Below are 14,616 nucleotides of genomic sequence, written 5' to 3'. Positions count from 1 at the left end.
CAGGGAGAGGTAGTTTTTTTTTTTTGCGTCTTATTTATGTTGCTTTGTAGTCGATGTCCTTTATTTATATACAAGTGTTTGTTATTCATGTAACCATCAAGAAAAACTATCATGACGCACCAAAAAAGTCATTTTATTCTTACACATTTTAATTTTTTTTTTGTTTGTTTGTTCTACTCATAAAAAATTTTGTGGTGCGCCATGGTGGGTGGTGCATGATTAATTTTTTATTGTGAAAGTTGCTGGAAGGCTTTGGACTATTCGAGGCTCAGCAATTTAGATAATTTTTTAATGTAAATAGTTTACGTGTGCTTCTGTATAGAATAACTTAAAATATATATAAATTCCGTCTTATACAGTATTGTATACTGTAAAATGGTACCAGCGCTTTGCAAAGTACCTTCTGAGATGCGTCTTCGCCCACCCAGTTCCTATTTAATGCTCTTTTATGTTTGTTTTGTTTTGTTTTTTGGTCAACAAATCATGTCGTATATTTTTAAAATATCCGGTATTTTGTTTATTTTTTATTTTATTTTTTTTTTGCTGAAAAGCCAATTATTGTTTCTGCTCCCCATCTTGATGCTTAAAAAAACTTGTTTAAGATCCTAGATGCTGTCTGAAGATGTTGTTAAATGTATCTAATGAATTAATAGAAATAATTTATGGTTTTATGATGTTATTAAATTTAATTGATATTTTCTTTGTGGATTTTTAATGCCATTTATATTCAAAAATAGTCAGCGAGTGATGCATAAATTACTCTTTCGTCCGGGTTTTTTTAAAATCGCTTTTTGTACAACCCGGACGAAATCGTAATTAAGCTAACTTGATGCAAGTCAATTTATATCTTTTAATTAATTTCATTATCTTAAATTTATGTTCGTCCTTCAACACCATGATTTTAAATCATGATTCGAAATCCCTTATACCCAAAACTTCACACAACCTTTTTCAGATTTGAATCTCTTATATCAGTGGAAGGATGACCGAAATACTTTATGTAATTCAACAGTTTTGAAATAATTATTTTCATTAACTAAAATTCCTTCTACACTGTTCTGCACATTCAATTTTAATTCAAATGCAATGTCCAAATTTTCTGCAATTTAATTCCGTGGAGTGCGTCAGATGTGGCACGTTCTCGGAACTAAAATGGAGTAAAACTCTTAAACAGAATGATTCGAAATTTCCCTGTATTTCTCTCTCCTCCCTCATCTTACAGGTTGGTGGATGACATGTTACTTTTCTAAAATTTCAGTCCATGGATTGGTGAGCAGCATCTTACTTTCCTAATACTTTCTTTTGCGTAGCCATCTGTTTAATCGTGTCGTAAGATCTTGTCTCGTTTTCCTTGACGTCATTCTTGTCTAGGTCTTCCTCTTTTTGCTTTTCCTTCAAGAATTGTGGAACACTCGTTTAAATGTCTCAAAAGTTGTTTAAATCATACTATTCCTTTGCTTTTTGATTGTTCCTGCTCAATTCTCCCTCTACTCTCATCAATATCTCCTCATTTCTGGCTCTCACCATCCAGCGCCAACAAATATCGAAAACTTATAGTTTTGATTTTTCTCCTATCGAAAAGTGTTTAGAATTCACGTTTCTTATCAGAATAAAGTTTAAAATGTTGAAAAAATATACGAATAATTGAGGTTTAGGGAATTAAAAATTCCGTAGACCCCAACGATTCAAACTTTCTTAATAAAATAAATTCAAAAACAAGATTTATTTCAGCGCGCATCTTTGCGTGTTTTAGTTCTACAAAGTGAAATATCTTAAACAGAATAATTTGACTGAAACGCGTGAAGACTCTCCGAAAATCAATGATTTTCTAATTATATTTGAATTTCTATGAATCAATATGATTTAAATCCGCAAATCAAACATTCCTTTATAAAATTACTCGAAATATTGAATAAAAATCACTGCAAAATTCCACCAACCACAGCTATCGAAATCCCCATTAAATTTCGAAAATCAAAATTTCCCCGAGCGATTCAAAATCGAAATTTCTTAAGCATTAAGAATCCACATAGAAAATAAAAATTCCACACACAAAATACGGGAATATTTACCTCCGAATTTCCATCTAGTCTATGTACCTCATTTCCCAAAAAAAAGAACCTTTGTTTTTTGTAATGACCATGCTCAATCCCTCTTGAAAATGGCATGAATTTGTTACATTCCTTCAAAAGATAATCAGTAACAGAAGGAAAAAAAAAGGAAACATTTCTTGTTACATCAGAAGACAAAACTTTTAGTTAGAATTTTTATGTTAAAATAAAAATTATCCAAGGTAGTAAAATTGTACGGGCTTCCTGCATCATAGAAAAATTATCCTCAGAGCAATGGCAACACTTCCATTAATTCTGATTTCGTCATAAAGAAACCTCTAACGGTTTTCGACTCCGTTTCACAGCGAGCAGGTGTCGAACAGAGTAATTAAAGTATCAACTGTTGTTTTATTCAGTCATCAGTGACCAGTTAAGGATCATTAAGTAAGTCAGACAAAGTGGAACTGTTGGCATTGACTCGTTTAGTAGCAGGTGTTTTATTGTCACGGTCACAATAGAATATTATTTGTGTACTATTGGGACGCAGCTGAAAGCATCAAATGCCGAATAAAAGGTTTTTTCCTTTTTTTGTATTTGTGTTGTGTATGTGTCGTAATTTTTGATCTCTACACCGCATATAACACTGCTTATACAGAGCAAAAAGAAAAAAGAAAAAAAAAGAGGAGGCTGAATGAGAGAGAGAAACCGATGCTGTAGCGGATATAACAGATGGTGCTAATAGGAGCCACACTTTCCTTACTGATGGATTAACAGTTGTAAATAGAAGCTAAGTATATCTAGGAGGGCATAGCTGGCACGTGCCTCTGCTCACCACCTGTCGTGCCTTTACAGCAGATGGCAGCAGCTCTCGAAAGGCTCATTGTCTGTCTTTCTTTCTCTCTTTCTCTCCTCTCTTTTTTTCTCCCTTCCTGTCAATCTGTCTTGATACTAAACTAGACCCTCCAACTCTTAATTCGTTTGCGTTTCACTTATCTAGCTTGTTGCATAATAAATTTATTACTCTTCTGTAGCCCTTTTCCCCATTTACAGCCATATTAAAGAAAAAATTGGCTAGCAATGTGAGAATTTTTATGCCTACTTATAATACTATTAACTGAGTAACTGATGCTTATATAAGTGTTTAAATATACCCTATCCGAAGATGTCAAATATCGAACAATATAGCCAGTTTTACTTATTAAGTTCTGCTTTCTATTATTAGCAGTGAGACAATTTTACCGAAAATTAAACCATCGAACACAATCCCAATTTTCTTTAAGAAATAAAACATGTAGTGTAATGATTATTATGAAGTAAACACGAAATCGTGTTGATTTTCTATTACAAAACTCGATAGTGGTTTTAGGTTGTGCGAGGCCCTAGGCAAGCGTGGTCCCGAGAGGCCCCTTTTTTTATAAGTTTATGTAATGCCTGCATTATACGATACTTAAGATCCAGTAATCTAGAAAATATTGAAGCGAATACTGGTCTGAGACACCGACCGTATCGAAAATTGTATATTTGAGGCGTTTTAAAATGCGAGGCCCTAGGCAAAAGCTTGTTTTTCTATTCCTCTCGAACTTTACGCTTAATTAACTAAAAAACACATTGGTGGTACCATCAAAGATTGATATATATGCTATAAACAGTTACCCAATAGGATCTTTCAGAGACATTGAATTATAATGTAACTGTATAATATTTAATGGATTTATAATAATATATAATAAAGAAGTTAAATCCGTATTGTTCTGCCATAATTCTCCATTAACTCTGAATGCCATTACATGCCTCCATTAAAAATAATATCTTGACAATAAGTTATAATACATTAATCAAATCGATATTAAATTTACTGCATGAGCTTTGCATGTCTTGTGTGTGTCTAGACCTTTAAAATGTCAAATTTATCCTTTAAATAAAATAATTATTTTTAAAAAAAAACTAAAAAACAGAACTCTTTATACAATATTGTGTTTAAGAAATACATTTCGACATCAAGGTTACATGGAAAAAAGAAATAATTTCATAATTTGCATTTAAAATAACCTGGTACTGTCAGTATCACAGATATAAAAATCATTAAAGCGTAATGGTACCATAATGATCATTCCATAAAAAGAAATTTATTTTAAGTAATGTAATCTATCAAAATATGATGCCAAATTGATTTTACATAACGAACTATACATTCTAACGAGAATCGATTGGATATCACTTATGTCAATTACAATTTCAAAAATGGCCGATCGTTATCTTATGGTTTTTCAATATACTCAATTATATTCTACAACAGAAAATGAATGCCAGAGGGTAAATCCTTTACACGAAGTAGAAATCAAATACAGAAGTCCTACATAAGCTAATTTGCATAGGATTTGTGAAAAAAAAACGGACAAAGTAACTTCCATTAAAAGGTGTTTTTTTCCAGTGTCATTATACATCTTAGTGTATGTTAATTATATTATATACAGTAAGGTGTAACATTACTGTATACACAATAACTACGACTAGTAAGTCAATACTAACTAACCGGGTATACAACAATGCAAACGATGAACAAAAATAACTGTATTTGTAAGTGAATAGGTTAAAAAAAAAAATACTTGTTAGGATCGATATGCCCTATTTATATAAATTTTTAGACTGTAGCCGATGTATCCCTGGAGATAGACACGCTACTATAGTACGTGAGAAACATTAAGTAATAGCATACATACAAGGTCGGTTTGGTAGACTGTACGTGATCATTAAACGTTGCGAAACACTGTCGTAGATCAAGGTTTTTAATGTAAATCATTCCTACAGACACACATTTTATCCAACAGGTATGGATTCCTTATCTACAAAAATTGCTATCTTTCATCTAACAGAAAGATTTTTTGGATCAGCACACATTAATTTCGTTCGGCAGTCTTTTAGGGCGTAGATTAATTTTGAAAAATGTACAGTTGCAAATGTCGATAACAGTTATACAATGTTACATTAATTTATACAACGTTAAACTATCAGGGCATGCAAAGTAGTGTACAATTATTGTTATGTCATGTATTTGCATTGTTGCATAACGAAACCACCTTTAGGGTATGAGAAGCAAAAGAATATTCTAATAGTTAATAATATTGCATAAATAAATTAGTTAAATTTTTTAAGGAATTTTAAAAAAAAAGCCACAAAAAAAAAAAAAAGGATAATCGCGCCATCTGTTGACGAGAAATTAATACATTTTTACGACAATAAAATTTCTATTTTCGGAACGAGTTTGTAACGAATCGCATATAAGTAGAAGAGTGGGCATTCCTTAAAATTCTTGACTTTCTGCTTTTACTATACTACACATGTAATAAGAAAGGGTTAGACAGCTGTTATTCGGGGATTGTCCAGGTGGGGTGACCGTGTGCCAATGCTATTTGGAAAGAGAGAAAGGTGATTGTTAAAGCAGTGGTAGGGCATTTGGTCAGCAGGTGGGCTAGTTGTATCCGATAGATTTCCAAGAGGAGAAAGTAGCGATTTGTACCGTACAAATGAAAAACCTAAAATGAACACGAGCGTGGAGTACTAGCCTAGGGGTCATTATGGCGCTTCTACAGATAACACGCGTTATGTTTGATACTACACCAAGTAAAATAAAGGTATATACAATTGAATACGATAATATATATTAATGATCCCATATGTCACATGTTACCATAGATTGCAGGCCAAAATAATTCTATTCTCCATATTGAAGAAAAAGAATGAAGTACTGTATGTGTGTCACATTCCCTGGCTTCTGTCACAATGCATCCAATTTACGTCGCCAATTACAACAAAGCGGAACACCTCGTTATTGCGCGATCATTATCGTTAAAAGCCAAATCAAAGTCAAGTCTTAAATATAAAAGCTGAGACAAGATTTTTTTTTTATTGTTTATACTTGTTATCATATGAGTCATGGCGTAATGAATAAAAATTATATTATCTCGTGACAATAGATCATATGCATAACGTTGTTTTCACTGAACCATTACGCAACGTAACAACTGGCTAAATGGCTTGTTTTTGTTTAGATGGATTGGCATGAGACAAATTAGTGACTCTATGAGTCTTCGTGGTCTTTTTATGTCCACATCAAAATACACTATGCATTCAGATGGCATTAATGTGACATACATTCCTACTGCTCATTAAAAAATGGATTAGGATCTTAGTAGATGTCAATTGCTCCTGAAGATGATTGCCCATTAAGAGAGATTCAATTGTAAAATACTTAAAAAAAAAAACAAATTGAAATTTAATTGTTAACCAAGATTCTATTCATAACACTATTTTAAGACATTTTTCTTAATTTTCACCAAATCATTTTAACATATCCTATACGAAAGATATTCTTAATGAAACTTGGCACCATAAAAGACCAACTGGTAAGTTTCACGGAGCCAAAAATTATTCTCTAATTAATTAAGAACGTGGCGAGTCATTCCCACATCCTATCGCAGGTCCTCTGGAGGCATCGAAGTGGTAAGTGGCTCGAGCCTTTTTCGACCTCTGAGATGCTCTACACATAATAAAAGATAACTTTGAATAAATTTGTCGATAGTTTTTTTTTCTAATTTCTAAAATTATTCGTGAAAAAAATTGAAGTAAAGGTTAAATCTCTCCATTACTCTTTTAGGATATCTGATATACTTACAAAAAAAATTTAATTGACATCATTTATAATTAAGATGACAAAATATATGCAATTTCTAAGCTTTTATCATTATTTTTTTTTCGAAATAATTGGATTTTCTATTACTAGTTAAACGTGTCAGGGCCATCAAAACTTGATTTTTTTGTTGATAGTTCCCACGCATTCATATAACTTTTCTTGTACGCACTAAATTATAATTAAGTCTCTATATTTTATAACGCTATAAACAGGCTTGTATTTTTGAATTTTGAAATTTTACTATCGACCAATCATATTCGAGTGTCCAATCCAGTTGAGGAACTTCTCATATTTCGACTATTGTAGATCGAACAATTAATTTTAGCGTTTTAAATGGGGTTGAAATGCCTTCATTCGCGATGATTCCTTTCTTTCCAAGGATCATAAATGTTCTACAACGAATTTACAAGTTAGAAACTGATTTTATACATGGATGTATTCGAAATTTATTCATTGGGATACACTTCTGGTATTTTTTTTAAGTTCAAAACTGTATAAATTTAGTTAAAGTAATAATCTCATTATAAATCACCATCAAAATATGTGTAAAAGTGGATCAAGTAGAACTGGTCAGAATCATCACTGTTCTTTCGTACTTTCCCACACTCACCATTGTTAAGTGTTACATCCTTTATTTTCCAAACCTCTTCTCATTCCATCGTTACATCAAAAATCTCGATCTTTTTTTAATGACCTCTTTCCCACTTTTTCATTCATAATCGTTTCTCTTCCGCCATTCTCATCAAGTCCTCATATCTGTTACTTTTCTGTGTACATTTCCAGTTTTCTCATTGTCTAATTCCTTCATTTTTGTCTTATCTTTTATGATTTTTCTTATTGTATTTCGAAGAAATTTCATTTTTTATTGCACGAATTCTGTTTTTTTTCATCTCTTTTTTCCTATATAGATTAAATTATTGTATTATAATCCACTGGAATCTCTGCATGACTAGTTTATACGCCATTATAATTCTACATAATCCGTATTTCAATTCGTATTTAGTGAGAGGGCACGATTTTGTTCACCCTCTTTGAAGCTTAATAACTCTTGCGATTTTTGTTGAAACTTTCTGAAATTTTGCAGGAAAGTTTATGCATTAGGAGGATTAATACTACTAAATTTTGGTGGTTAAAAGTTGAAAGGGTAGGGAGAAAAAATTGGTCGTGTGTATCTCCAGTAGGGTCAGACTTAACGACGTTTTTACTTGTTATTAGCACTTACAACTTTTTTATAAAACCCATCATTACCCACAGAATTAAGCTTTTTGCATTTTATAACATTTAAAAATATAAAAAGTTTTTACTAAAACATAATAACAGAGGACGCCACCAAACGTTGCTGGGAAAGTTAATGAACTCGTTGCTGGATTATTTTTTTTTTTATCGTCACGATCACATCCCGCTGCACTTTGTCTTTTTGACCACTACCATAATCTTGTAGAAAAATTAGAAAATAGGATGAATTATATTCCTTTGCATTTATTCTGTATGTTTATAATGCTATTTCTCAAATGTATTTGATATATTGCATGAAGACATCGAAAAACAGCTTAATTATGATACGTTTCATGTTCTATAACATAAAAGAATCAATAATTTTTATAATTAATTCCACTGTCTCTATTGGGGTGAGGTGGTAAGTAAACTCATAACGCCATTTTAAAGTCTGGTAGTGATCCTTAGAGTTAACGCTCTTTTATAGTCTTTTATTGCTATTATTTTAAAGACCAACTAATTCATTTTTAAAGTTTTAACTCTATAATTGCATATACCAATTTCACCTGTAATTTTACACAAAGGATTACTCAGAAACCACGTTGTTTGCAACTGTCACGTGGTAACTACCCATTCCGTGACTTCACAATAAAAAGTTTGTTTGTACACCATTATGACATGACTGATCTCAATAAATATGAAAATTTATTTCAAAAATCGATATCGAAAAACGCAAGTAACAATTCGTAACGCCATATTAGATCCGAAATATAGGCCTATGTCAATCGTGGCCTCACGCTATAGACCTACTTAACGTTTACTTGGCCTACGTTTTACTACGACAATGTCGATTATTCATGTTAATTGCGATAGAATAAAAATTAATTTAAATTAACTAATACATATTTTAAAATAATTTTAATTTTAAATTAATTAGGCCTAAGATTAAGTTTGGTGTAGACTTACCTTCAGGCACATTTATTTCACATAAGCTCTATAACAAAGGAGTAAATATTTTAAGTTGTGCGAGACTTAACAAGTTTGGTGCCATGAGGCCTCTTTTATACAAGTTTATATAAGCCTAATCTATATTTTATAACGTTCAGGATCCTATTTATTAACCTACGAAGACTAAATCGACAGCATCAGCAAACATAATTTCGTGAGATAGAATCCCAAAGATAGCAAGGATCTTACAAATAGGTCCATTTTACAGAGGTTTATATAATATAAAGCAAGCATTACACGATACTTAGGAGTAATACTGTACAAGACCTAGGATTGTCAGTCATGTTGCAGTCGTAGATGCTGAATGGACCACAAGAATAGGCCTATACTTGCAAATGAGGCCCTTCTTTATAAAACCGTCATACAGAATTTTCATTTTAAAAATAATATAGTCGACCCCCCTATAACACTGTTGATTTTTCCGTGTTATATGAATTCCATGTTGTACGAGTCACTTAGATTTTACAAATACCTGTGCCGGGCTGTGAACGGCTCACGTATTTGTAAAATCTAAGTGACTCGTACAACATGAAATTCATATAACACGGAAAAATCTACAGTGTTATAAGGAGTCGACTGTATTATTTTTAAAATGAAAATTCTGTATGACGGTTTTATAAAGAAGGGCCTCATTTGCAAGTATAGGCCTATTCTTGTGGTCCATTCAGCATCTACGACTGCAACACGACTGACAATCCTAGGTCTTGTACAGTATTACTCCTAAGTATCGTGTAATGCTTGCTTTATATTATATAAACCTCTGTAAAATGGACCTATTTGTAAGATCCTTGCTATCTTTGGGATTCTATCTCACGAAATTATGTTTGCTGATGTTATAGGGGGGTCGACTATATTGTAATTCTGTAATTTTGTAAACTTCCTAAATTTTATAAACAGAATTCACGCATCAAGAGTTAAAAAAACTATACGAATAATCAGAATTATATCCTTTTATCTGATTTTTATTGTTTTTAATTGATATCAACTAATTGCAATTTTTGTTCAGAGTAGTTAACAATACTTCGACCTTTTCTCAAGTTACCAGCTTAATCAACTATCAACAGGAAGAGTAACAACTAACCTGATATTATTAATATTGTATAAAAGTAAAGAACCTGAAAGCAGAGAACTGTACAAAAATTAAATAAAGAAAATAGGAAGTAACACTATAAGAAATGATATCTATACACTTTTGATTATATTCGTTTCTTCCTCGTTTGAAAATTTGATATATACAAAGCTTTTAATGTGGTGTAGGAAATTTTACATCAGGCAATAATGCCTGAAGACCCGAAGAACGTAAAATAACGTGTTGATAAACAGTACAGTAAAAATAGAGACCATATTTGTTACCAAGACTATATATCAGGATAAAATATGTAGAAATATAAGTTATAAAAATCCTTTTTCAAACCCCTAACTTGTATAGAAGAGATATACTTTATATACATACACCTGATAGTAACGTAACAAGAACAAATATTATGGGGACCCCGAAATAGAAGGTGAAAACGTGCTACATTCATCCCTGTATCACTACGGATGTAGTGTAAACTAAATACTGTATACGTGATTTTGCCGCATACAAAACTTTTTTCCTGTACTTATTTGTTTTTCTTAATTTATTTATTTGTAAAAGTAAGGGGCCATGGTCCCCGGATTCTCCGTGAGTACGCTACCAATACCTAAACACAATAAATGCAAATGTTTCTTACAATATATAAATTTCTACTACTCGTAAGAGCGGGAATTGGAAAAATTTCTCATAAAACAGGGCCAACTACGTGTATATGTATATACATACATAGACAGATCTCTAAAACATATAGAAGAAGACCTTGCATACTGTACATACTTTTTCCATGAAAGTGCTACAATATATAGGCTATTGGAATAAAGTAATTGTACAACGAGATGTACTGCATGCATAAAAGTAAACATACAAACACTATATATACACACATAATATACGTTCCGTTTTATAACCACTCTTTCCAATCCTCAGTTTTGCCACTAGTAGAAATTTTATATTATGACTGCACGAAAAGTCGTTTTTAAGTGTCATATTTTATTGACTATCTTTTATAGCAGTGTTTCCCGATCCACGTGCTGCGAGACTACCCCACTTGTTTGTCGGAAATATTAAATATTCTTTTAGAATTATAAATAAACGTTTTTTTTTTTTTTAACATTTCATTTATCTTTCATCTTTTTACCACCGCAACCAAAGGGAGCAGCGATTCTCATAAAATTGTATGCTTTGATCAAATATCTTTCACGCTATGATCAACAACCTCTCATTTGTCTGAATTTAATGTAAATTCGTAATTTTTTCTAGTAGACGCGACGAGACGCACTGTGAGACAATATTATTTCCGTCTTCTATACGCTGTACACACGATAATTGTATTTAAATCATTGCATTAAAATCCCATCAATCATTTAAATAATATCTGATATTGTTCGAATTCTTTCTTTAGCCTTCACATGTTTAAATTTAATCTCATTACAGAATGCTTTTGTGAACATATAAACACACATATTACATAGTCTCAGAAGAAAGAGATCCAGCTGTACACTCGTATCTGTACGTTATATTAGCTGCTGCCATCTGTTGTTAAATTTCTAAACTATTTTTGTTAATCTGAAATTTATTTTATTAATTCTTTATCCACGGGGTGGGTGCTAACAGGGGCGCCGCTAACTGTTTGAACGCCCGTGTGCAATACCGATTATGCCGCTCCCTGTTTAACTACGACTACCTACGCTTAGCTTGCCAGAAAGGCTCTTTAGTGTTGTCTCATAAGGGTGTGAAAAAAGAAAAAAAAATACTTTACAAAGAAAAACTATTCATTATTACTAAGTTATTTTTGTTTACTTAAGTATAAAACCATATAAATATTTATTTACAGAAATTGAATTCTTCTTGCCTTTTCTTTTTTTAACTCTTTCCGCCCTGTAGGCACTAAGAGGGCCTCTTTTTGCAAGCCCATTATGGGTTCGGCCAGGCCCACAATGGGGCTGCCGGGTGGTGAGGGACAGGGCCCGACATATCCGAACGGACCACCCCCGAAAAATTCCTGGGGATTCTTTGACCCGTCCGGATTCGAGCCCGGGTCCCCCAGAGCGGTAGGCTACCACCTCGACTGCTCGGCCATCCGGCCGCTAAACTCTTCTTGCCTTTATGTTTGCGAAATCTGCTGTCAATTTTCTTGTTTCCAAGCTGTCTAAGATTTCATATTCAATTGAAACTACAGCTAAATTACTTAGTCTTTGCTAATGCATTGTTGACCTTAAATAGTTTTTCTTTAATTTTTAACTTTGAAAAAGACCTTTCACCAAATGCAACTGAAACCGGCAATGTAAGTAATATTCTTAGTTCTATTGCTGTGTTCGGAAATGTTGAAATTAATTAAGTAATTAGTAAAAAGATATTGTAATAGGGTTTGTGGATCATCAGACTGGTTTTCTGGAAAATGCAACTTTAAAGTATTGATTTCATTAAACAAATCAATACCGTCAATGTCTGTTTCACTACTTGAATCGTCTTTAAGCTTCAGATTTAAATCCTAACCAAGTTAAAATATCATTAATTATACTTAGACTCATGTCAGAAGAATTATTAACAAAATAATTGCAATTTGATATGCGATAGAACTGTTCGAATGCGTACAAGTACAGTACAAACTGAGAAGGAAGCTCCGTGGGGATTCCCTATTTTCGCCAGTCCTGTCAACTTCTGTCATAGAGCACGATTATGGGTACTTGGCTTTCGGGCGCTGCCGGATGGTTCAACCTGCCGCCAGACGTTTCGCATTGCATTTTAATTCTGACAAATGCCAATAGAGGCGCTGTTAACGCTATAATATAAATAAGAATATAGTAATTGCGCGCCGGTCGGAGTTTTTTCTCCATGCGAAGACATTTCTTATGCTATAAGTAGGGTGGGTATTATGACAATGACTTTCAATATTACGTGACCGATCGCTCGATTTGCCGCCCCCTGGACGTGCCGCCCGCTTACGGTGGGCCTAGGTGCCAACAGGGCTTTTTTCTCTAGGCTTAATGCAGATTGGCCAACTTACAATGGGCATAGCTAGAAGGCAAAAAACGAGTTTAGTTCACCATGAAAATTTCTGTTTCCGACCCAAACTTTAACCCCATATTTCACTTATGGTAAGACTGATGTCCCTAATATTAGCCATCTGGCCACGAAGTTCTTTAGTGGTTTAATGGTAATAAACTTAATTTACAATAAAGAAATTACGGCTTTCCAACAATAATTAAATAATATTGAATATAAAATTTAGTATTGAAGCAAGTTGACTTTGAAACAACTTTTATATTCATTATTATTCAGGACACTAGAAAACCACAACACTGCTGAACATATCTATGGCTGGATTAACCATTAAGCAAAGTAAGTACAGCACATGCTTAGAGCAACAAGGAAAAAAGGCACCCCAGAAATTTTTTATTGGCTAATTTATTATGGACCATATGTTAAAAAATTGCAAAAGGGGCAACTAAACTAGAATCCACAAAAAGGGACCCTCAGAATAAATCAAAAAGTATTTACTGGCGTCAATCATGTCGAAAAATAAATTATATTTCTTTTATAACTGTTTATATTTTGAATTACTGGGCGCATAATCTTTTAAGCACGTAGGACCTCTAAAATTCTTAATCCGTACTTAAACATACCCGAGGATCACTCTAGATTATGTCTATACTACATTATTATGGTTATTACGATTTATGAGGGATAAAACCTGACTTTGCTTTGATTACTATTATTTTTAAATCTCCTATACACTCTTAATTTGGGTATTTTATTTAGTTAAGGGAAAACACTACTTCCTTGCCAAAATTTAGTTTAATTTTAATTATTACAAACTTACTTTGCAGAGCATCATCATTCTGGGTTTATCAAGCAATCGAAAAAATTTGCATAACGCACGCAGGCTTTGTGTTTTCTGATCGAAATTTTTCAACAAAAGAACAAAATACAGTGGTGTCTCGTACTTAGAATTTAGTTCATTCCAGAATAATGTTCCGAACTTCGAAGCAATCTTTCCCTTAGAAATAATGGAAAGTGAATTAATCCATTCCCAAATCCTAAACAATAACCATTTTGATAAACTTAAAACGGCAAACACACATAATTTAAGGTAAAAATAATACAATTAAATGCCTTAATAATAAATTAAAACACGTAAACAATCTATATATATAAAATTGCTTGTCCTGACTGACTCACTAATTCATCATCGCCCAGAGCAAACCGCTGGACCTAGAGAGGTGAAATTTGGTACACAGTTTGGGTACGTCATGAAAACGCACACTTATAAAGGCGGCTATACACGATGGGTTAATCCTCAAAGGAGTAACCATGCATGCCTGATTTTGAGTAATTCCTGGAAGTGTGTGAAGGAAAATTTAACAGTTTCGGCGAACTGTACCGACCACCTGAGTAGAATCGCCCATATTCGTTACGTTAATCCCCAAAGGAGTAATCATGCATGCCTGACCTTTATAATTCTTGGTAGTTTATGGGGGACAATTTAACAGCTTCAGCGACCTGTACCGACCACCTGAGTAGAATTGAAAAACCATTTGATTTTCCTGGCGCAGTGTCAGATGCGCAGGCCG

The sequence above is a fragment of the Centruroides sculpturatus genome, unplaced genomic scaffold (assembly GCF_000671375.1).
Source record: "Centruroides sculpturatus isolate CEXI.00-Female unplaced genomic scaffold, Cexi_2.0 scaffold261, whole genome shotgun sequence".
In the NCBI taxonomy this organism is placed as follows: domain Eukaryota; kingdom Metazoa; phylum Arthropoda; class Arachnida; order Scorpiones; family Buthidae; genus Centruroides; species Centruroides sculpturatus.
The sequence above is the reverse complement of the archived record's forward strand: the minus strand, read 5'-3'. Positions refer to the sequence as shown.